Source organism: Lepisma saccharinum, chromosome 1 (assembly GCF_977018435.1).
Source record: "Lepisma saccharinum chromosome 1, izLepSacc3.1, whole genome shotgun sequence".
Classification (NCBI taxonomy): domain Eukaryota; kingdom Metazoa; phylum Arthropoda; class Insecta; order Zygentoma; family Lepismatidae; genus Lepisma; species Lepisma saccharinum.
The window spans coordinates 182,213,879-182,239,482 of NC_139229.1; the positions used below are offsets into that span (position 1 = coordinate 182,213,879).

The window sequence follows — 25,604 nt, forward strand, 5'->3', positions numbered from 1 at the left end:
TTATATATTGAATCATTCATATATCTACAAGTATATGTACTTATTTATTTTGATTGGGTGGGCAATCGAGTGGGCACAGGAATTTTTGGGTGGGCGCTTGCCCACCCGTGCCCACCCCTGTCGCCGTCCCTGCTAGATCCCCTTTCCTAGACATTAGAACAGGGTGCAATTTGTGATTTTATCAGAGGACGGCAACTTACTTTTACCTAAGTATTAGATATAGTACTTAGAATTGGACATTAATGGCTTAAAATCTAATTTTGATGTCGAATGCAACACAAACACAACGCCATTTGAAGTTAAACCCTAAAGTCAAACTGGAAGAAAATTACATTAGTCAAATGAATGCACGGGATAAATGAGACTCAATGCAGGTCCTATGGTTTGCCAGTTGGCTTGTGAAGGCCAATGTGTTTTCTAGACTAGACTTCATTCAATTTCTTGCAAATTTTTCTGCATGCAAGCAATGCACTGTCGGTATAAGGAAAGTAAAAGTATGTTTAAAACTTCTAAATTATTTTTCTAATCAGTTAAGGTTAGGTTTAGGATATTTCACATTCGGCTGGTAGATATTGGTAGATTTTTTATTTCATTCACAAGGTCTTTGAGCAAGATTGTAATGTTTGATTCAGTGATTTGGTTTATTTTACTTCGCATTTCTGCCACTTCTGGCTAATCGCGAAGATGAGGATGAGTGATGGTATGATGAAATTGATGAAGGGACACTCACAAATAACACCCATGCCCAGGCCGGGATTCAAATCGGGGGACCTCTGACGTCATAGCGCACTATGCTAACCCCTCCGCCACAGAGGCCGGCGAGGTGGGACTTTGATGCGCAAATGCTTCTGCTTACATTAAAGTTCACCTCTTTACGTAAACGAGGAATTAACAAGTAACCTTAAAACATGCATGTATATGCATTTAATACTACAAAATACGAAAAGAAACCTTGGCCGGCTCTTCATATTATCCACCGAAGATTCAAAAGAGAAATAAAACAACTTTCGAGCGTTTGGCTTTCCTTGCTCTGAGATCTGAAGGATTTCGGTTTCGTATATCTGTAATGATAGTACATTCAGTGCTTGAAGAACGTCGTTAGGTACAAATACTAGTTGCCAGTATGTTACAAATAAGTGCTTTGTCAAATGTTTTACAAATAATCCAAACTTAGACCTCTTACGAGTTGATCGGGAACCATCTCAACTCAATATTTTTTTAAAAAAATACAACATCCTATAGATGTCTGAGGAAATACCGAATACATGGTTTTTAAAAGGCATTGGATGTGGTACGCATCTACCATAATTTGTTTAAAGATATTTTTATGCTTAGCTATGGGACTTTAAAATTAAAATGAACTGAACTGATGTGGACTCTTATAAGTATGATATATTCAATAATATGGTTTCTATATCCAGTTTTTGAGAGACGATTATTCCTGGTTGGGATGGATGAAGATAGAGGAGAGGGGGGAAATCCTCCTCACTCCCTTTAATCTCACCTTGCATTAAATATCAATAGATGTATCTTTGTTCGCAATTTTCACATTTCGAACTCCTGATATTCCGTTTCGTTAAATTCAAAATGAGCCCATGAACAAGGTCCAGAGCTTTATATTTTTTGGAATTGTTATCTGGTTAAAATCTGTTTTTAAAATGACCATAAATACTAAGGAAAACAAAGAAATAAAAATTATTTATGCCAATTTTTTTTTTTTTTTTAAAAAAAAACAGGAAATTCGTGTGCTGTTCTAAAATGGAATATTTTCGATGCCTTCACATCATACCTATAGGTACAGCCTTTGAAGTAGTATGTGCGTAGTATATATATGCACGCGTGCGTGCGTGTGTGTGTGTGTGTGTGTGTGTGTGTGTGTGGGTGTGTGTGTGTGTGTGTGTAACGTCACTGTGTATACATCCGGATTTCCTGTTTATTATAAATACATTTTATTTCTTTATTTTTTATAATTTATGGCTATTTCAAAAACAGATATTTCCGCAACATATAAAACCCCTAGACATTGTTTTGGGTTCATTTGGAATGTGATGGAACAGAAAATCAGAATTTTGTCATTTGAAAATAGCGAACAAAAATGCATCTATTCATTTTAATGCAGAGTTCGATTTGAAGGGGCGATAGGTGGGATTCTCACCCCCCCCCCCCCCTTTCCTGCTTTGAAACATCAAATCTCTGGTTATGAATGACATATCTCAACCGGGGATCATTATTTCCAACCCACTTGTAAACTATACCGTAGTTATGGTGTTCCAGTTGAATTCAATTAAGTGTACCGCACCATACCTACAAAAAAATCGTTACGCAATTTATGTCGACTTTGTACAGTGGCGCCAATTTATATGGGTCTTTGGGGTCCGAACTACCCAATAACTTATGTGATTTATTGTTAACTTATAAATCAAATTGAAGATTAGGCACACACAGGAGATGGATTACGTATAAGTTTTCAGTGAAATATGCAGGCTCGACCAGGACTCGAACCCGGGTATTTGGCATACCGTGCCATTGCTCTACCACTGAGCTACCGAGCCGGCCTGGCCTCGCCTGATCTTTCGCTATCGTTGTTTTACCTGCGTGGAATCGTCTCTGCCAGCGAAAAATAAGGCGAGGCTTCAGGCCTCAAACTGAAGCAATGTTTTTTGAGGGGACAACTTAACCAGGGAAAGTGAAGGGGAGTGGTTAGCACAGCGCACTACGACGCCAGAGGTCCCGGATTCGAATTCAGGTTTAGACATGGGCGCTCTTTGTAAATGTCTCTTCATCAATTTCATCATATCATTACTCGTCCTCATCGTCGCGATTATCCAAAATAGGTAGAAAAGTGACGTCATGTAATCCACTTCAATCAATATATCAATCGAGACAATACCTAGACGAAAACAAGTCAGGTATTTCTAACTCGAGACAAGACCGAGGCAGTGCCAAGTCTCGTCTCGTCACCATTTCTAGCCGTCGACACCCCCTGGCAACGAGAGCTGACACTTTGATTACGTAGCTGGAACTAATCGGTTTTACGCGAAGGCCAATTGACCGATGACAAAATGCTTTAAATTGAAGTCGCTTGTATGACGAAAGTTTCAAGAACTTTCAGTCAGATGGCGCTACCAGCAAAATTGTGTGCGTCAGTGCTGCTGTGTCGTGCATAGTTTTAATGCTATTTTGCGCAAAGTCGATACACGAATCCATTAATAGAACTCTACAGAGAAGACTACCTGCATAATGAAATACTTCATTTCCCAATACTCAAGGTCTTCGGTTCATCTGCAGGGAGGCTGCGTAGAGATAAAGCCACACCAGCTGATAACACTTATCCAGTAGTTGACCGTTATGACGTACAAGGTTAAAGTTGATATGACAGACAAGATTATTTGAATCTCGGGAATTGGAATTACTCTACCATAAGGTTAAGTCTATAGTAGGAAGCAGTAGCAAGTATTCAAGGTAAGGAAGTCTTAATATATTGTGCACATTTTGACTATATTTATTGGGTCGTATGAAACTGAGCACCTGTTCATTTCGCAATTTGTCGGAGGATTACGTCACCTCGTATGGCTACAGAGTTATTGTTTTTTATGTAAGTCCACATGATGCACAAATAGGCTAATTGAGACTGGATATACTGTTTAAAGTGGGAACAGAACCATTATGTGCCTCCACTGAGTATCGAATCTGGGCCCCTTGATTGCAAGGCGACGATGATACCGCAAAACCATGGGGTGGGGGTGGGGGCTTGAATAAGAAGAGCACCTGCTCACGGAGGTCCTTCAGCCTACCTGCTTCGATGAGCATGTGCTCTCTAATTTTGATATGAATTAAAAAGAGCAAGCCTCAGCCAGGTGCTTGTATAAAAGGCCTGATTGCCCCACTGGGACACCTGACAAAATCTCGGTCCGCTCTGGCAACAACATTCCTAAAGGACAATTTCGGCACATTTTTATTCCTGCTGCCCCAAAATCGGCTACAGATGTAACTGTTGGCACAGCGCGCTACGGCACCAGGGGTCCCGGGTTTGAGTTCCGGACTGGGTATGGGTGTTCTTTTCGAGTGTCCCTCCATCACTTTCATCATAGCATCAGCAGGCGCGACTCGTGCATTATTTTCCTGGGGGTTTACCGAAGTCACATGACACATATTCAGTTTCCGCAAATAGACTTTCTTCGCCAAACAAAAGGATGAGGAGGGGTGGGGGCTTAAAAGGTTTGTACAGAATTTTTTCATCTGAAAGAATAAGGTTTCATAGTAGGGATGTGCGAATAAATTTAGGGCTGACACTAACTACAATAAATTATGCCTCTATGAAAGAAATTTGGGGTTTTATTGGAAAATCTTGGATGTCCCCAGAATTTGTTCCGGGGATGGGAAGAAGATATTTTTTTCCCGGGGGGCGTGGCACATTTTCCCCTGTAATAGAGTTGTTTCCTCAAAAAAACACTCCTTCAGTCTGAAGTTGCCATGTCCCTGCAACGCCTTTATAATGATTACCATAATTTACTGTGACTGAAATTAAATGATATGTGTGTAATAAATAGTTTTAGGTTGACATAAATTTTCCAGGGGGTGTGCCACCGGTTTTCCCCTTACGGACGCCCATGCCTGCAATTAAAAAACGAACTGGTCCCATAATAATTAAAGGGGAATCGCAACCAATGGCATGTGCATACTAGAAATCGAACTTGAGACTCTTTCATTAAAACGCGATAGGCATTTTCTTGGTCTTGTTTTTTCAAATTTGGAGTTGGGCGCCCAGGGGTGGCCACAGGAAGGGGGTTTATGGCGCAGGTTGCGCCATCGAGATTTTTTGGGGGGATTCTTTCCCTTCAAATAATATAAAATTCAACATTTATATCTTTTCCAAAATATATGTAAAAATTTTACACCTTAAATGCACCATATTTAATCCATTAGATGAAGAAATGAAAGTGTTTAGGACATTATCGAAAGGAAGGGGGGATATCGAACTCGTACATATTAGGCCTTAATTGACACGTGGGTCCTGAGGAGGATTCTGAATTAAGCTTTGGGGGGGGGGGGGGCAATATCCAACTCTAGGTCTTAGATTATGGCGGGTACTTTAGTTAGAAAGGGATTGAGCATTAAATTGAAGGGGGTATCCAATTATTGTGTATTACTATTATCTTAGGCTGTTGCGGAAATTCTGGTGTGGAGACGGAGAATTAATTTTTTGAAAGAGGCAATATCCACTCTTCAATATTAACAGTAAGTCTAAAATTGGCATGGAAATTTTGGTGGTATAGGAATGAGTATGAAATTTAAAGGGGGAGATTTCTCTATAAAGTGTTAAATCTTAGATTGTCAAGGGATACCTGTAGTGGAGAGAGAGTTCGAACATTACATTTTGGAGACTATTTAGCGATAAGGCATCCACACGTTTTTTGACCCCGAATCTGCCAAAGGAAAAGCTGGAAAGGGAAAGGACTAAATATCGCGGGATCTTAAGAAAGTATTGACACCCCATTAAATTACTGTATTCTTCAAAGGCTGCAAAGAAATGGATGTAAAAATTTTCTTGCTCGCTTCGCTCGCAATGATTTATTGCTACGATGTGTGTTTGGCGCTTTAATGGGACGAATATAAAGTTTAAATACTAAAGCTGCATTATAAGACAAGCGATATTCTCGATTGATTGATTTGGTCTTTTAAGTTCACTTTATGCACAGTAAGGATAATCGGGACTGAACCTACAGTTCAAAGTAGGATCCACGCGATATTCTCGATTATGATGAACGATTTTAGGGGTAGTGTTGCCCACGAGACGAGACTTTGGCCTGTCTCGTCTCGAAAATATTCGTTTGTCAATGGGACACATGATCAATCTCGTCTCGTCTCGATTTTTTAAAAGCCTGTCCCGTCTCGTCCCGTGGGCAACACTATTTAGGGGTGGTCTTGAGTGATGACACCCCTGTTTAGGGAGGAGGGGTAGATCAATTATAATGTTCAGTAAAGCTAAGAAAGAAGTTACTTTCGGTAGACAAGCTGTCGTAATTAAATATTTTGTGGGGATTACGATGTGGTTTAAGGGCGCGAATGATATGATTTGGGAAGGACGCATGACAAGGTTTTTTGGGGGATGCGCCATTGGCTTTGGGGGGATGCGCCATTGGCTTTGGGGGGATGCGCACCCCTGGGGCGACCCGCACACCCTTTATCTCTATTTTTTTCAACGGACGAGAAAGTTTGTTTACGTTAATTATTTTAGCTGTCATTTCTTACCTGCGCAGACAGCAACACCTACGCTGCATCAAATGATGTAACATAGTTCATCCCTCGCTTCATTCAGAGCATAATTTAATACTTTTCAACAAATATCCAAGCACTTCATAAACTAACAAAGTTGACAACACCGACAGGGTTTGTCCCGTCTTCTCGCGCCATTCTTTTTTTTTTTTTTTTTGGCGTACCCGAAGTATTTCTATTTCCACCTTTAAGAAAAAACAAGTCTGAATGCATGCACGAGCTATTTTGGTAATGTATCTCTTTTATTTTAATTCATCGTATCTAATTCCAGCTTTCGTTCATTTATACTCACCCTTCTCTGTCACAATTTTGCATTTATTCCAAGAAGTTCGGCACAAAATTATACAAAGAGAAGATTGAATATGTAATGAATGCGCTTCAACTTGAACCCCACAGGGCAATACTGGAAAGGAGGAACCAGCGAGTGGGTCTCTCTCACTCGCAGAGAGGACGTTGGTGTTCTGCTGCGGCTTCTTTTGAGAACACGAACTGCGCATGTCCGTTTCTTGGATATCCGGTTACTTCTGAACATGGACGGCGGTACATGGGGGCTGGGGGGGGGGGGAGACTGAAGTACATTTTCTAGTACGGTTAGATCGCAACGTTACTTTATTACGATGTGTTCTAAAATCAAAAGTAGCCGCAGATATGCCTGGATAACAGTGGCCACTGATCATTTGACACTAAGTAATTGGTCAATCATGAGTCGCGAAAGTTGCTACAAAATCAGCTGCGGTAGGTGGACGTATTCAGTGGTTGAGAGATTGTTCTTTGATTGTTGGCATATACAGCTAAATGTGTTTAGCCTCTAAAAATCGTATAACTATCGTATATTTCGAAATAGGTGTAACAGATGTGACAAATTAATTGTTATAAGTAGGACGACGCTCAAAATATAAAGAAGCGTTTTGTTTGTTAGTTCCTCATTCGAGTACCGACAATTGCACAAGTTTTAGCTATGTTCTCTTATTGGTTTTATCATTATATCTATCCTTATCGTTACAAATATTAGAGAGCGAAAAATGCAATGTTAAAGAATCAAAGAGTACACAAACTTCCTAATTCTTAAATGCTAAGAATTGGAAAGATTAAAATTGGGCTCCCAGCCCCGATAGTCTAGCTATAAAACTGCTGCTTTGATATCATGGGGTCCTGGGTTCGATTCCCGTGGAAGTAACATTCTATTAAGTGCTTCTGATTCCATTAGAACCTGTAGCTCTCGTCCCAATTAGCCTCTGTGTATATAGTGGACATTAATACAAATCCAATCCACTAATCATTGCAATACCGTGCGAAAATCATCACGCTTGGGCATTTTTTTTATTGCTCGCAGTCCTGTTCTACGTACATGTTACTTAAATATCATTTGTGAAGTTAGAAAATAATTTCTGCACTACCGTCATAGCGGCCAAATTTAATTCTGTGCAGGAGAACCAATCTTTAAAACACATCTAAAACTATTGATCCAATTTTGTTCAGAATGTATGCATAATATATTCTGCAATAAAATTATAATCCTCAGCAGTTATTTTCAGTAATCAAAATGCCAAGTGCATAAGTTACAATTATATTCATTGCTTTTATGTCAATGCATTTGTCTCCTAGCGGAGAGGAATTTGTAGTGAGAATATGTTTGTTCCTTGAGAGTGGCATCTCCTATGTGGATGGTATTTCCACAACCTCCCCGTTTTTAGTCTTAAGTTCTGAATTCCAGTCGTTGAACAAGAAAACGTAAGATATGGCGGAGAAAATGCTATCATTTATCAAGGGTGTATTGTTTAGTTGATGCCTACTTGATTAACTTAGTGTCGCTTTTCTGAAGCACGGAAAGCTGCAATCTTTCGTCACTCCCTACTGTTGTGACAGACAGTTTAGAGCATAGGTTTATATAGATTTTTTTGTTGGGAAGGGGTGTAAGTTTGTGTTTAGGGTTGTGTAAGGGTATATTTGAAGCCAAAATGACTATAAATGGAGTCTTTGTGGAAACTTTTAGGGGGTGTTGAAGAAATTTTGGGGGTGTTGGAGGTGTGTGGATAACTCACTGGTTTAGAGTTATGGCACACGATGAGGCAGAATGGAACTCAAAATAAAAGACCCTTCAGCAGCTGGTTGCAATAGTTCAAACATTAAAAATGCCTTTTACGAATTTTATAAGCTTTTTGTTATTGAAATGTGCATACTCTCATCAACGGCTGCTTGCGGCAATTCAAGTATTACCTTTGTAAGCAAATTGGTAACGAGAAGTTGAGTGCTTTATCTATTCAGTCCTTTGAGAAAGAGCTTTCAAAATTTTGGATTTAAACAAGGTTGTAGCTGCTCATAAAAACAGACGTATCTTATCGTAGTTTCTCGCTGTGATTCATTTTCTCATTTTAACAAAAAGGTATTCATACATTGTACATAGAAATCGTGTTACGTGTAGTATTTAAACGTATATCCAGCGAGTTGATAATGAGTGTATTTTTATGGTGTATTTTGTACTGTTCAAGTCTGTGATATTATTCCACTCAATAATGGCTTAAGAAAAGAAAACAAAATAATGATTGCATTTTATTTGACATGAAAGATTCGTGCCTAAAATTACTTTTGTATATGATGGAACAAAATGTAACATCTCAGTGATTTAACTGTAAAATAAGTCACTGGTAAAATTATACCACAGTAACGTATCAAGTAAATACATTTTAGCCAGCATTAGTTATCAACCTGAGAATTTGACTCCGAAATCTGTAGCTTCCCTCCCCACTTATTTCAATGAACCCCCGTGCATGTATTTTGCCCACAAGCCACCTCGAGCTTCTGCCTACCACCCGACGCTTTGACTATGGCAAGAGTTGTCCGGTGGGGGTTCGACTGAGGAACTGCATGCCTTGCCCGCCACTGCCTGTAACCATTATTTGTCTCGTCGTGGTTAATCTAGAGGCCATGATTTAGACTGCTCAGGGTCTTGTCCCTTGCTGGTATTCAAAGCAAAAGAAAAGCGTTATAGCTTTTTTTTATGCCGTGGTTATGTGTCCAATTTGTTAATTTCCATATCCAGGTCTGTGTAGCGGAATGAAATTACGTGTAAAGTATGTATGTACGAGTTTGTTCCAGTTCCTATGTAGTAGTTGCTTCATATTCATCGTCTTGGACAGAATCATTGCTGAACTTGATAGACGTTTTGTACAAAATTCACTTCTGATATAGATGAATGCTTTCTTACCAGAATCAGAATATTTCTTGAAACCGTACTTTATACAAATATTTATCCTTATGATATTAGTCTTGATAGCTGAAATACAATATGTGCCCTAAACTCTTCAGGTTACGAAACAGGACGATTTTCTAGCAAAGTATAAATCTGCATTTTACGAGATTCGCAAACTATTTGTAATCTCTAACAATGCCATGTTTCCAGTGCAACTAGAATGCTGGATGCCAGGCTGTCTCGTTTGGCTGTCCTTGCTAGAGAAGTAGCAATATCAATTCTTGGAGGTACCGCAGGTCAGGACCGTACTGGGACTGCCAAGAGGGCGGTGGTAATTTTCCTAAAAAGGGCGCCCCAAGAAATCGTTGATTGTAATGAATAGGCCCCGGAAGTTAATGAAAACTTATATTTTTTTCTGAGCCTTGAAAACAATGCTATATATGATATCAGTCCGTTTCCCATAAGTTAGAAACACAAAACACTGTTCTTATTTTGCATTTATCGGCCTTTTTGGCTTTTAGGTCATTTTTCAGTATTTTTTGCCGTCTTTATTGCATTTTTCTTCACCTCTGTGTAGGATTGTGGCAGGGAGACTGGCAGCCGGGAGATAGGCCCAGGTCCTTTCGGGGGCTGTCGAGCCTTGGGTTACTATTATTGCATTTTCCTTAATTATTTAGATTTATTTTTCTTCTTCCCTGTTGTCTCGTGAATTTTAAATGCATTTGCTGGCATAATTTATGTATTTAAATTTCCTGACATGATCTTTTTAGCGAGTTCGCCTTTAATCGAAAATACGGTCAATGGAAATCCACAATGGGAATGGAGTAAATAATTAATTGTAGTACATTTATTTTTCCTCTAGCACTTAAGATACTTTGTGCGAAGCCTACTTTGAGGTTCCTTGCTGGCCACTATAATAGCTTTAATCTTGGGTTTTAGTCACAATATAAAAAAAAAATTATAATTTGATGTACACGAAACACTGACCGACTACTGAATATCGTGTCAGGCTCACTCTGAAAGGAGGTGAATGACTTGAAATAAAAATAAAGAAAACTCATTAGCACTTAATTGCTCTTTCCCCTTTTGCTTCAGTAGTTTAAACCACCAAACAACGGGTTTTGTCTAATTATTCAACTACTCTGTTGTAATTTATGAAGAAATAAAACTTTCGTTTTAAGAGCGAAAATTATTTTTGGGTCATTTTTTACCATTTTAGGTCATTTTTAAAATAATTTTAAGGTCATTCTATGGGCCTTTTTTAAAGATCTCTTAGGTCGTCAACTTCCTAATAATGACTTATCATTACAGTAAAGGCTGAATTGAACGTGCACTTTTTTTGTATAGGGTTTAAAGTAGACATAAGAAATTTAAGATTGTGTCTTACCAACAAATATAACAAAAGAACAAGTGCCAGGCTGTTTCACTAAAGTTTAAACATATCAATTTAACCCCAATAATAAAATTAAAATATATTTTCAAATCCTTGAACATATTAATCAAAATAAAGTAAAATTTGAGCAAAAGTTTTTTTTCTTTTTATGCCTGAATTTGTACATATATGTATTGTGATGTACTGTACAAATTCACTGGCGTACAAAGAAGGCTCATGGGTCTACAGCCGCTCCAGAAATTTTGAGATAATCAAAAGTTTGCAATGAAAATCCATTAAGACCTCAAAAAAATGAGAGGTGTAAATGCAACTTTCCCTTAAAATGACCTCCGGTTACCATTTTTGTCTTCGAGTACAATTTTAATTGCATGAAAAGCACCATGTAGCTATACGATAAAGATTATTGTGCATCCCTACCCCCTGGAACGAAGCTATGTATTATCCACCTTTACAATCCCAGACTCTCTCGACTCTGCGTGCGTCAGTGGTTGGGGTTGCTATAGACCTATTAATATCCAATAGTTTACATAATACCTCAATGGTTCGAGAGAAGCAGGCTAACTGGAAATTCTCCTAAAGTGCAATTTTTTCAAATACCACACTGCTTATAGGAAGTTTTTGTGCCGTTGTTAACATTAAAACAAACAGCGAAATATAGTAAAACAAAAAATAATCCACACGAACAATGATTCCACACATAAAGTGGATATTGTGTTACGTGTGACAACACTATACTCGACCCTCGCTTATTTCCGGCCTGTGAAGGTCATTGAGAATGGTAAACCAGTGATGGCGCCAGAGAATGAAGGGGAAGGGCTGATGTCTCTGGCTGAATGTCGGCAATTTTCTCGCTGTACAGTAACATGAGCTACTTTTGTGTTCAATTTTCCTGATCATTACTAATCCTTTGAAGTAATTGTTTCTATTCTGTAGGCACCAGGTCGCTCAGTCCTACTTTGTTGTTTGTAAGTACTGGGGCGGCTCAAGATTAAATTTTCACCTGGGCGAGATAGATGTTTGCCCCCCCCCCTCTCACTTTTCACCCTGTCTCTCTTTTCTTTCTGCCCTGGTCCTCCAACTTCCCACCTTCCTTCAATAAAAAGTAGCTTATATATTTATGACTTTAGTGACGCCGCGGTGGCTCAGTCGGTAACGCGTCTGACTACCATGCTAAAGGTCCCGGGTTTGATCCCCGGCCGGTTCAAATCCGGGAACTTTTCTAACGATGGAAGACGGCGCCCACCCAGCGTTGAATAACATGGGTACCTGGGGGAAACCCTGGGGGGTAAAGGCGGTCAGGGGCGTGATGCTGATCACATCACCTCCACTCACGACCGGATCAAGAAAGTGTGGGGCGTTACCCCTATACGCCTTCATGGCGTGGTGCTGTGCACAGGGGAGCACTTTACCTTTTTAGTGACGAAAAATAATAGCCTTAATTTAAAAATACTTTAAGTGTTAAAATAACACTTTTATTGTAGGTATGTGTTTAAATAATACTTACATAGTAACTGCATTATATTAGCTTAAATTGTTACATGATTTTGCAATATACTTAATATGTTATGCAGCAGTTCAATTAATCCAACTCTCTTAGCCGCGCACCAGGTGGAGGAACATAGTGGTTAGGATCCAACTTTAAACAATAGGTCCAGTTCCTTTTAGCTTTTCTGTGCATAAAGTGAGGTTAAAAATAACCTCAAACAAACAAAGAAATAGCCATGCTCATGTAATCAGATATAAGATTTTGGCGCAAAGTAGGACCTCCCGATTGTGAGCAGTAGGGAAAATAGCCGAATTTTGTGATCTCGGAAGGGGGGCGAGACGAGAGGGCGTATTACCGGGATTTTCCCCACTGTCCCGATGGGCCAGTCCGGCCCTGCCGCAGGTAGTCGATGCGTTATCAAAAGCACATGCGAGTAGGAGAATTGCACTTCGCTAAGTGACTTTTATTGTTTCTAATACTTAAGAAAGTTATTTTCTTCCAATGTCATCTTTAATTTTCGAGAAAAATAAACTCTTCGAAACCATTTATATTAATATTAGATGTACATCGTTAGCAGCTTCATATCGACAAAGACGATGAATTATGAAGTCATAAATGGGGAAACTATTTTAGACCATTTTCATCAGTCTCCCAACTGGAAACACCGAAACGTAGGGCAGATTTCACGAATGAAAAGAGCTAAATATGAATATATATGTTATATCTTGTTTGTGTTTTCAGTAGTTACATCATTGTAAGCCTGCATTAATACACTTTACAAGCTACACCAGCTCGAAGAGAGATGGTCAATGCGCGCGAGTGTACATTGTGTTCGAATTACGTAAATGCCCTCGTACAATATTTTTTCGCCCCCTTTCGCCCCTCTTAGTCGCTTTTTCCTGGCGCCGTCACTGTGGTGAAGGTACGTACATTGCAGAGTGGTTAGCATCTCAGTTTAAACTGTAGGTCCACTTCCGGTTAGCCTATCTCAGCACAAAGTGGATTTACAACAACTCAAAGGATTTCTCTCTCTCTCTCTTGCTCCATGGCTCTATCGCACGATTAACGACCGCTCGTCTCTGTCCTTGACTTTTGGAGCACCTCCAGACACGTTTGTTGAATAATGAAACTTTTCGGTGTTAAACTGGCTGACCTATCTTCCTTCAACTGGGTATCGATTACAAATGTCTAACTAAAGGCAGAATGCCTGATAAGCAACGAAATGGATATTTGACTTAGTTTCCCACTCAGTGTGCTTCTGTACGTAACATCTCTCAGAGGGCCACTCTCATCTTTATTTTCCCTCTCTCTCCGTTTCTCTTTTAACGCATGTGTGAGTGTGTGTGTGTGTGTGTCCCGTTCTCACTAGCACAGGATAATCGGGACTGGGCAATTTAAAATGGGACCCGATTCACTGAACATGTACCTCTACCTGGGACCTTTTGATTACAGCGATACTTTACTTTTATTAGACGTTTATTGTTTCGTAGCTTTCCTCATCGATCCTATTTCATTCCCATCAGGTTCGAAATGGAAATTTTCACCGAATGGAACGCTATACTTTCATGGTTGTTTCTTTCTGTCTCTAATCGAGATTAAAGACTAGTGAAATGACGCGCTATTAAAATTAATAATAGTTAATATTAAAATATTTATGTAAACATCAAATAATGTAAAATATATTGGACACAAGTATTCAGAAATTATCTTAACTTTTTAAAATTTACACAGACGGAAGTTGTGGATGGTAGTCCATGGGGAGTAAAATGTATTAGATCAGTCAAATATAACCGGAATTCATTCTAACTTTTTATTACATGAAAATATTCCAAAACTACAAGTGGATAATTTTTCTGTATACATTCAACTACAATCAAGGTACTTTCGCCACTGGATTGGAACTTTTTTTAATGGTATAAGAAAAAAAAACGGTGGTTGGTGTCGAAGCCAATTGCACGAGAAGCGTTCCACCTCCTCATTGCACTCGGAACGTTGATCTACCAACGTCTCCTCAGGTGGTCCATATAAATGATAATCACAGGGTGAGAGAGTAGAGCTGTAGGGAGATTGTTCCAACAGAGTTCGGTGCATTTTCGCATCTTTTTCTGGAGTTAAAGCGACTATATGAGGTCTCGCGTTGTCATTCAGAAGAATAACACTACGGATGGGGATGCCCCGTCTTTTGGACTTGTAGGTTTCTTTAACTTTGTCCAAAAGCGTACATTAGATAAGATTTAGAATAGTGCGGGGGCAAAAGTGGAGAAAGTTGGGGAGCAACTGCCCCCTCGCCCCCCTAATCACCGCCACTGGCCTTATCCGTCGATATTGTTCCATCAGTTGCCGAACTGCATGAATCTGGTCTGCCGTCAGGCTTGTTTAGAACCGCGGCGCTTGAGTCATATTCTTTATGTGTTCACGTCCACTCACAAACTTTTTATACCAGGCAAACATTTGGGTTTTCGATAACGTTTCACTACAGAACTGCTTCTTTAATTTTCGCAAAATTTCACTCAGCCAAACTCCAAGTTTGGAGAGAAATTTAGCAATAATACGTTGTCATTTTATGTCAAATTCGCGTTATATCGCGATTTCAAATGCACATGCGCACGCGCGCACACACACACACACTTGATTGGTTTTGTTTATTTTACGTCGCATTTCTTCCACGTTTGGCTAATCGCGAAGATGAGGATGAATGGTAATACGTCGCTATTGATTTAGGTATACTCATTCCCAGGACGGGATTCGAACCGAGACACCTGGCGTCGTAGTACGCTGTGCTAATCACTCCATCACGGAGGCTGACTGGTTCAAAGAAACACACTCACATACACGCACACACACATATATCATCAGTGGCGGCGATTAGGGGATGTGGGGGCCAGTTGCCGCCTTACTTTTTGACACTTTTTCCCCGCACTATGCTAAACCTAAAATAAACTGTTCTTGTCCCCCAGTTTTGGAACCTAAGAAAAAGAATAATAATAACGAGAGAGAAGATTTTCTTTTTCTCACCTCCATTTTTTCTTTCTCTCTCTCTGCTCTTGTTCTTTATTCTCCCTCCTTCCTTCGCGCTTTTTTCTTTCTTTCTACGTCCGCCCACGGTTTGAACCTTCCCCCAATCGGGGAGAGAAGGAAGAGGAGAGAGGCGAACTCGGAAAAAGAAAGAAAGAAAAGAAAGGGAGAGAAAGTATCGAGACAGAGAGAGAGAGAAATAGAGAGGCGCCCTCTTTCTTCTTTTTCTTCTCGTCTTCGCCTTGTAATCAAGGTGTCCCGGGTTCGATACCCGGTGGAGGCACATAGTGGTTCGGATTCCACTTTAAACTGTAGGTTCAGTCCCGATAAGCCTTACTATGTATAAAGTGAACTTAAAACCAATTCAACAATAACAACAACATTCTTTTTCTTCTCTCTCTTTCTCTCGCCCTCTACTATCAAAGACGTTATTATCTTCGCAAATTTCACAAAAGAGGTGTAGAAATCAGTGCTAAAGCATTTGTGTTGGAATAAACGATTTGAAATATTTTTTCCAAAACGTTCAATTTCACATTAATAATGAAAAATTAGCACACAAACAGTATTTTTGAAAGACAGAAAAGGCTTGATAATTGCATTCCGAATATAATTCTTTTTTTATATATAGGGTCTATAACATGTATATCTTTCATGCACGATATATGTTTTACATATATGCAACATGGAGCGACGTAAAATAATAAAATACATAAGCAACATGCTAACACTAAATTGTGTTCATATTCAAAGTTTCTTTAGTACATATTGTACAACATATAATATTTAAATACATTACAGAATCAATTCATCCATCTCATAATAAATCAACAGCAAAATTACATAAATTGTTTCTCAAATGTGCACGCCCCTTTCCCATTGTTCATGCATTTAAGACAAAATCAATTATGATAAGTCTTACTTGTATCTCTGGTAATTTATAATGCATTACAGAAAACAACGACCTATTGCGAGCGAAGAGAGCAACAAAATTTCTAGCTTTTTTTTTTTGCGAACTGAAAACAACATTGATTTAATAGGGCGAATAGGCTTTCTCTCTTTTTCAACTTTCTTCATTTACATTCAGCGCCGACTCCCGCCTAGGGTGACCAGACACATACCTTCAAAAAAGATGACAGAACATGGCAAAAAAGGAGGACAAAGTCATGAAAAAGAGGACGTCGCAAAAAATAGCAACACATTTGCCATTACTCATAATTTAATCAATATAAAAAATCTTACCAACATTATGCTCACAGATAATCAGGTCATCTCTTTCAATAATTTCCTCCTACCTTTAAGCAAAGAAAGCAATCTCCTAATCTGTTATTTAACAAACGACAAAGAATATCTACAATTTGAAGCACAGAATATTACTCCTTTTCTAATTCTTGGATATTAGAATGAAATCTCCTCACAAGTTAATACAAATGTAACAAGTAAGATTCGCTTTAACTTATTACCAAAAAACAAATTAAAATTTTAGGTAATTTAGATTGGGTAGAGAAATATGATTTTAATGGCACGCACATTCCTAGCACTCTTTCAACAGCAGGGGAAAGTGACAGCCACCTTACACTTTACCTCATATTCGTTTCTTCCATCCTGTCCTTTAAAAGCTGAAAATTTTCTTGCAAGATCATTGTTGAATTTACACTTTTGCTTCGTTATTTCATGAAAGTAAATATTACTTAACAATCAAAATTCTCACTACGCGTTTCTGTATCGCGGATGTATAACTCGAAGAGGAACTGACCGACCCCCGTGGCGGAGTGGTTAGCACACCGCGCCACAACGCCAGGGGTCCGGGATTCAAATCCCGGCCTGGTCATGGGTTTTCATTCTGAGTATTCCTTCATCAAAATCATCATATCATCGCTCATACTCATCTTCGCGATTAGCCAAAAGTGGCAAAAAAGCGAAGTAAAATAAACCAAATCAATCATTCGAAAAGGAACTGCACAGAGTACTTGCGTTCCAGCAGTCTCCGAGGGCGAAGCAATGAGTTTGAATAATACTAATGACTAGGGTGCGGAATTTTGCCTATTTGCCATTTTTATGCCTTTGTAGTAAATCATAGGGCCTAAAGTTTAAGGTTCGTTTCATGGTGTTTCTAGTCCGAAAACACATTTTTATAGTGCCTATAAATGCCTATTTTGAGGGTTAGTGCCTATTTTGCTTAATGGTGTCAAAAAATGTATATTCTGCAATTTTTGCATACTTCAGCTTTCTTTACGTGAAAGATGTAAGGCTTTGTTGATGTTGTACTGACTAAAATCTGGTATTCGCCAGATTTGAGGGTCTCAATTGGAACATTCTGTTAATAATATTTTTTTTTTGTTACAATGGTACAAATTGTTTTTTTTTCATCATTTGTTCAAATTCGCACAGTCGTTAGCACAAGCTCTTTTTGTGAGAATTACTTCCACTGACGATTCCCCTAAATGTGAATTTCGATTAAAAAAAATGGTTTGTTAACCGTTAGCGCAGTTTTATGTATAAACTGAAGTGCTAACACCAGGCCCGTAGCCAGGAATTCTTTGGGGGGGAGGGGGGCCAAGTAAATCCTATAAGGGGCAATTTTTTAATATATTGTGTCGCATTGGCAGATATAGCAGGGTACACAGAGGCACTTGCCCCTCCCCCATAAGAGATAAGTAACAGAAAAGGGATGATATCTTGAAAATCCAACGAACAAAAAAAACTTCGAGCAACATCAAATAGCAATATTTCGATAATGAGCTTTCCAGATTGCCAAAGAATATAAAGTTTAAAATAAATAGGTTAATAGGGACTTTTTGTACTTGATATCCACAGGTCGATAATGTTAATAGACGATTAATATGTACAAACAGCTTTGGGCTTCTCTGCAGAACTGATTAAGGGATCCCTTTATAAATCATGCTTCATAATGATTCCCTCTAGTTTCCAGTATGCAAGATTTTTTACGCACAAAGGAATCTAACGAGAATCCAACACCATTGTGTTGTGTTATGTAAGAAAAATCAAATTAATTAAATAATAATGGATACATATTAACTACACTTTGATGAATTGTGTAAAAATTTCTAATACATTTTTTGTAGGCCTACTTGCTAAGACATTAAAACATGAATCCCTTACTCCACCACGGATTCTATTTGCTTCAAATGAAAGACTCTTGCATCAATACAGAAAATGTTTGCCTACTGGTTACGTTAATCATTTTGCAAAATATTGTGTTGTTGAAATACATGTGTTTGACGCCCGAAAAACAAAAAGGAATCCCTTGATTGATCAATGACTTCTTGGATTACAGTGTCATCATTAATATTTCATATCAAGTTTTATAGAGGGAAATGCTGTATCCTCTTTACATTATGAAAAATACCTTCCTTAATGACTATGGTACGAAACCGAACGATATAAGGAACCCCCTTCGCCTTACCCCATTTCCGCGGCACAAGGTCTCTGGTCCGCTTATCGCCACCACTTTTTGAGCAGAAGCGTACAAACCCCAAATATCAGGTTTCTTTTTTTAATGCTGATACTGATTTCTGCCAGTCACAGAATGGCTTAAGATATATAAATACAATTAGGAGAGTCCACTCCATAGCAGAAGAGTCGACATAATTATTTGTCTAAAAATTAGGTTGTGCCTGAGGTACTTTAACAGACAACGTCTGCTACAGGCACAATGTATTGTCATTTTCTTGAACCTATATTCATAGGGTGCTGCCTGATAGCACCGACAACTTTCACAGCATGTACAGGACATCAAGGCAAGCAACTTTTCTTTGCTCGTCTAATTCTTCGTTCGATGTTACAAGCAATCGAAATATGGCATCTCCTGTCCTTAATGTATGCAATCCCATTGATAGCTTCGCAGTTGCAAATGTAATTTATTTTGCCGTTTAAAATTCTGAGAGCAATATATAAGATGCTATGGAAACAGTCAGGGTTAAGACTTAACTTTTCCTTTCTAAAATGGATATCATAACACACACCTATGTTGCTTATCTTATTTGTGTATGCGAGCGAAGCGAGCAAGAACATTTTACGGAATGTACTTTTATTTGTATAAAATTTGAAATCGAGGGGGCAATTACCCCTCCGTGCCCCCTGCAAGTGCCCTTAGCCGTCTGGAAGAAAAATGCAAGAAACGCTTGAAAACTAATTCCATCTTGAGTATCCATTTGTCTTGCTACTCTTAGATTCTGCTAGTCATGTTTCTTTACTTCAATGTTTGCCCCCCCCTCCCAGGATTGGACTTCAGTCCAAGATTGGGGGGGGGACAATGCCCCTGCCTCCCCTGTGGTAGCAGCACTGTTTGTGAGTGCCTCTTCATAAATTTCACGTCGTCATTCATTGTCACGATTAGCTAGATGTGGCAGAAAAGCAACGCTAAGTAACAAAAATCAAATATCCACTCCCTCTCTCTATCATATGAATCGCTATTACCAAAAGGTAGACTTGGGAAACAAAAAATTATGCAGTTCAAACTTCATATCAACACATCCAAGAAAAATATCCAAATACATTACGAATTTTCCCCCAAATTCTGATACGACATTATATGGAATCCCACACACCTTCATAAATCACAAAATCAATAAATGTCTTTGTTATGTTGCTAGACTTATACAGGATATAATTGTAAAGATTACTGACAATTCCAGAAGGAATGTGTTCTGTATTTTTCACAGGGGGGGCAAAGCAGGCTCTCAGGGAGGCAATTGCCCCCCCCTGCCCCCCTCTAGCTACGGGCCTGGCTAACACTGTATAACTGTGCATTGTAAGAAGGAAATTGAAAAAAGTTCACATTCAGTGCCTATTTTAATGTCGTTTTTTTATTTTAGGGTGCCTTTACAGTGCCTTTTTAAGTGTGTATTTTCATCATTTTGGTGCCTAATTGACTGCCGAGGTTTTTAGTGCCTATAAATCCGCCCCCTACTAATGACTCAGTCGGGAAACCCGTAGCCAGGAATTCTTTGTGGGGGGGGGGGGGGCGAAGTCAATCCTAGAGGGGGCAAATTTTTAATATATTGTGTCGCATTGGCACATATAACAGGGTACACAGAGGCACTTGCCCCCTCCCCCAAAATAAATTAACAGAAAAGGGATGATATCTTGAAACTGCAATGAACAAAAGAACTCTGAGCAACATCAGATAGCAATATTTCGATAATGACCTTTCCAGATTGCCAAGAAATATGAAGTTTAACATAAATACCTAGGTAGGCTAATAGGGACTGTATCTACTTGATATTTACAGGTCGATAATGTTAATAGATGATTAATATGCACCAACAACTTTGGGCCTCTCTGCAGAACTGATTAAGGGAGCCCTTTATAAATCATGCTTCATAATGATTCCCTCTAGTTTCCAGTGTGCAAGATTTTTACGCACAAAGGAATCTAACGAGAATCCAACAACACCATTGTATGGTGTTATGCAAGAAAAATCGAATTAATTAAATAATAATGGTTACATATTACCTACACTTTGATGAATTGTGTAAAAATTTGTAGCTAATACATTTTTTTGTACTTGCTAAAATATTAAAACATGGGTCCCTTAGTCCACCACAGACTCTATTTCTTTCAAAGGGGAGACTCTTGCATCACTACAGACAACGTTTGCCTACTGGTTACGTTAACCATTTTGCAAAATACTGTGTTAGTTATATTATAGTTGAAATACATTTTTTGACACCTGACCAACAAATAGGAATCCCTTGATTGATCAATGACTTCTTGGATTATATTGTCATCATTAATATTTCATATTAAGTTTCATAGAAAGAAATTGTTTTAATAGGGTGCAATAATTTCAGTGGCACCATGGCATTCTCTTTAACATTTTTCTTTCATATAGATCGTTTGGCTCCCAGGGCCGACTCCTGCCGCCCTATAGCTATGGCTCTGAACTTGGACTATAAGAACAGCAGACATTGCGAGCGAAGCGAGCAAGAAATTTTTACAAAATGTTATTTTATTTGTATAAAATTTGAAATCGAGTGAGGGCAATTGCCCCTCTGTGCCCCTTGCAAGTGCCATTGGTCGTCTGGTAGAAAAATGCAAGGAACACGCAAAAACTAATTCCATTATGAGTATCCAATTGTCCTGCTATTCTTAGATTCTCCTAGTCTTGTTTTTTTTTTTTACTTAAATGTTTGCTTCCCCTAGAATGGACTTCTGTACAAGGTCAGGGGGAGGGGACAATGCCCCCTGCCCCCTGTAGTTGCGTCACTGTTTATGAGTGTCTCTTCATCAATTTCACGTCATCCTTCATCGTGGCGATTAGCTAGAAGTGGCAGAAAAGCAACGCAAAGTAACAAAAATCAAATATCTACTCCCTCTCTCTACCACACTATTACCAAAAGATAGATTTGGGAGACAAAAATTTAAGCAATTCAAAGTTCATAGCAACACATCCAAGAAAAACATCCAAACACATTAGGCACCTTAATACAATACTACTCAAAATGTCACAACTGTTCTAGATACTGAAAATTGTGAAATCATTTCCCGAAGTCTCACCTGGAAGGGAATTCCCCCCCCCCCCAATCCTGATACGACATTATACGGAATCCCATACAGCCTAATAAATCACTAAATCAATAAGTGTCTTTGTATTGTTGCTAGAGTAACACATGATCTCATAATTGTAAATATTAGTGAGAAATCTCAGGGGGGCAATTGCCCCCTGTCCCCCTCTAGCTACGGGCCAGCGAGAAAGTGATTGTGTTCATTTTCCCAGATGCTAGGTGAGCATTGTTCGAATACTAACGTGCCCCAAGTCATAGGCTATGCCTTAAATGATGATCGTTATATGTGGAAGGATTGTCAATGCAGCACATTTGCTATGGTCAATTCTATACTCTTTCCAAAAAAGGAGGACATTTAACGATTTCTAAAAAAACCGCCCGGACACCGGACAGACATCTAAAAAGGAATACATGTCCGGATAAAGGAGAATTTCATCCTTATTATCGGCTACAATCTCCAAGACAGTAGTAAATGTGAGAAAATTCTAATAACCTTGAGAAAATTTATCGGGTTAAGTAGTTGGCCTTGGTAGTTGGCAATGGCAACACTTACACCTGAGCCGCAGAGAATGAAAGCAGAAAGCCAAGGAAAAATTTCGAAAGGCTATTTATTCTCCTTATTTATGCCGTGTTACAAGCTAGAAGTTTTTTTAGGGGGGAAATTTCAGTTCTAATACCCGATTTTACAATTGGTGTGTGTATATTTTATTATGTTATTGAAGTTTTTAGAGAGAAAAAGTTTGCCGCATATGGCATGTATGACGTTAGTAGTGTTGGTTAGTGTATTGCTGTTCTTTTTGTTTTCTTCCCAGGCCTTGTTTGTTTTTCTTTGAGCTAATATTAGGGACATGTCTCCATATTTTATTCTATTGGTATTGAATCGGAGTAATAGTCGCAGCAGCCTGTAATATGTAAAGTTAATAAAGTTACAGGGCTTTGTGGACAACTTTGTTACCGGCTGATACCAATGTACGGACGTTTATTTTTTTAACCGAATAGTACAAAAATGGGTAACCCTTTAGGCTAGAGTCTAGTTTACGTCCTCCTTGCGCACTCCTTCTTGCCCGTTTACAAAACCGTGCTAGCAGACAGCCGGCGCTCCGGCATCCGTAGGTAAGTAAGTTTTTCTTTTTACACTTTCTGTCACTAACCATTCACGGGAACGAGGTTAGGTTAGGCCTGTTAGGTTAGGTTCCATTAGCACTCATTTCACCCCTAAATATGTGCTTCATCATCGAAAAATGTCCTCAGTACGTTCAATCACGCATATCCGGACAACATCGGTTTTTCTCATCCAGCAAATTTTTCCTCGCCTTGGGATTTAGTTTGTTGAATTCCTTATACAATAACCTTTCCAGCGATATATGACACGTATTCCTTATGAAAAGGACGTAAACTAGACTCTTACCCAATGTTCCGTGTGTTAGATGACATAAACCCCGTAGTCAGTGTTTCAAACTCGCCGTGTTTTCACTATAACATGACGTGTCGAGTATTTTTTTTTTTTTAACTATGCTTGCCTAACCTAACCTTACGGAAAATTGTTTGTGGGGCTAACATGAATGGTTTTTGGGGCTAACGTGAATGTTTTTTTGGGGCTAACTTCAATGTTTTGCGGGGCTAACGTGAATGGTTTGTGAGGCTAACGTCAATGGTTTGTGAGGTATTAGCATAATTTCAAATTTGGGTACGAAAGTAGGTATTTTCTGGTAAATAATGTTGCAACACTGCGTAAATCGACAAAACACTCTCACAACGCGCGATGAACCAGTACGCTATTGCTATAATGTGTGTTACAGAATCGAAATAAGAGTAACAGTAAGTACTCGTAAATTTAAGAAATAGACATTATTTTTGTTAGAAATTCATTATTTCACGTAAAGAAATGTTCCGCATTCCAGAATAGTACGTTAGCAATGCAAAAAAGTGTGAAATAAATTATTTATAGGTGTCACCCCTATAGTAAAGTAGTACCCAAAAATGATTAACACATTTTTCTACAGATACTATTGCTTTCCTAATCGGGGTTTGTGACAGTGTTCAGCTTCAGATGTTGAATTTTGTTAAAATGAAAGCGAAAGTATTGCAGAAATGATTGTGAAATTAAATTTGATTTTTTTTTTTTAAAAAAAAAAGAAATTAACACCGTTTGCAGATCCGAATAGTCCTATTTATAGCTGAAAAGATGATGTAAAAGGTACTTCACACAAATATCCCTGCTTCCCATCAACAAGGCATTCCACAGACCACTGCCGACAAAGCTCAAAGGGGTGTCGTGCTTGAGATCAACACCACATGCCCAGATGGTGATAGCATTAAGGGGGTATGACTTAAGATGACCGGACCCCTCTCCGATTTTCTTCATATTTGACATACTAATTGAGGCCTGCTAATGACGAATCTGAAGTTAAAATTTGTTGGAAACGTCTAGAAATTGCAAAATTATTGCAAACCATTGACGTGTGGTTAGGTTAGGAAAACAGTTAAAATTTGGTGTCGTAGTAGTATCAGGAATATATATATTTCCTTGTGAAACAAAAAATTCTGCGAAAATCTACTGTTTCCATTCCGAAAACTAACAACTTATTTTAGCTTATTTTGCAATTTCTAGATGTTTCCTACAACTTTTAACTTCAGATTCGTGATTAGGATGCCTCAATTAGTGAGTATGCCAAATATGAAGAAAATCGGAGAGGGGTCCGGTCATCTTAAATCGTTCCCATTTAGGGCAATTATTGTAATGCTAAGATCCCTAAACCTGGCCTGCCGAACCTAACCAAAAAAACCACGTAGAGCAGTGGTTCCCAAGGTGTGTGCAGAAGCACCCTGTAGTGCCATGGCTGGCTTACAGGGGGTGCCGCCAAATGTTCGAATATTTTAACTGAAATTCAATCAATGTTCCAAATATGCACTTATTTAGTACTTTTTATACATAAAATCTTTCTGAATTAAAAATATATGTTTATATTTGACCTTAAGGCAAGTAACCTAACCACACTAACAGGGTGTTGCAAGTGTTAGGTCTGCCTACATTCTGACTTGGGGCACTGTGGAAAAATCGTGAAACACTAAGGGTGCCATGAAACTAAAAGGTTTGGGAATCACTGACTTAGAGACATTATTTGTATACTAAGAGCCCTAAACCTGAGTTGCCTAACTAGGGAACCCCTTCACATTACACCATACGAATGTGCAATTGATGGCAGCAGCAGTCCGTCACCAAGACACAGTAAACAAATGGCTGGTTACAAGGGAAGAATCATGTAGGAGTATGTATGAAATTGGAATTAAACAATTGAAACTTGGGCCGCATAAGGTGCACATTAATTGCAATTCTGTCGAAGTGGGCTAGTATGTTGAACAGGCCCAAGTTCCTACTGCTGAATTGCGATGCTACTCTCACATTTTTTACATGCTTAGACTTATGTTTAGGTCTGTTAATACATACTTCGTAGTTTTAGCAATTACTTTCTGTATGTTTGCTTGAGAATGGTTATTGACTTCCGTTTTCTCTTACATAATACTTTTCTTGACCCCAACCATTCATTAATTTACTGTCATCTTAGTTATGGATTGCTGCTGCCATATGTGTGGTGTGCGAAGGGCTTTTATGTTATGGTCTGTTTACTGTGTGGTGAGCTATTGCATGGTTTTCAATTGCCAAAAATGTCCCTAAGTGCTTTCATAGTTGGGGTAGGCAAGTCAGGTTAAGGGCTC

The 25,604-nt window shown here is 38.8% G+C and overlaps 1 protein-coding gene across 2 annotated transcripts in view; it reads left to right on the forward strand.

The window, feature by feature from the left end:
• The first annotated feature begins 3,336 nt into the window (after positions 1-3,336).
• The window catches only part of Pfas (phosphoribosylformylglycinamidine synthase), a 68,870-nt gene continuing 46,602 nt past the window's right edge, over positions 3,337-25,604 (forward strand). The window contains exon 1 of one of the 2 annotated variants that reach the window (XM_083143891.1): positions 3,337-3,462. The gene's annotated coding sequence lies outside the window, so the exon portion shown is untranslated. Of the gene's footprint in view, positions 3,463-22,456; positions 22,580-25,604 lie in introns of those variants that run through there. The other variant, XM_083143884.1, reaches the window with a different exon arrangement.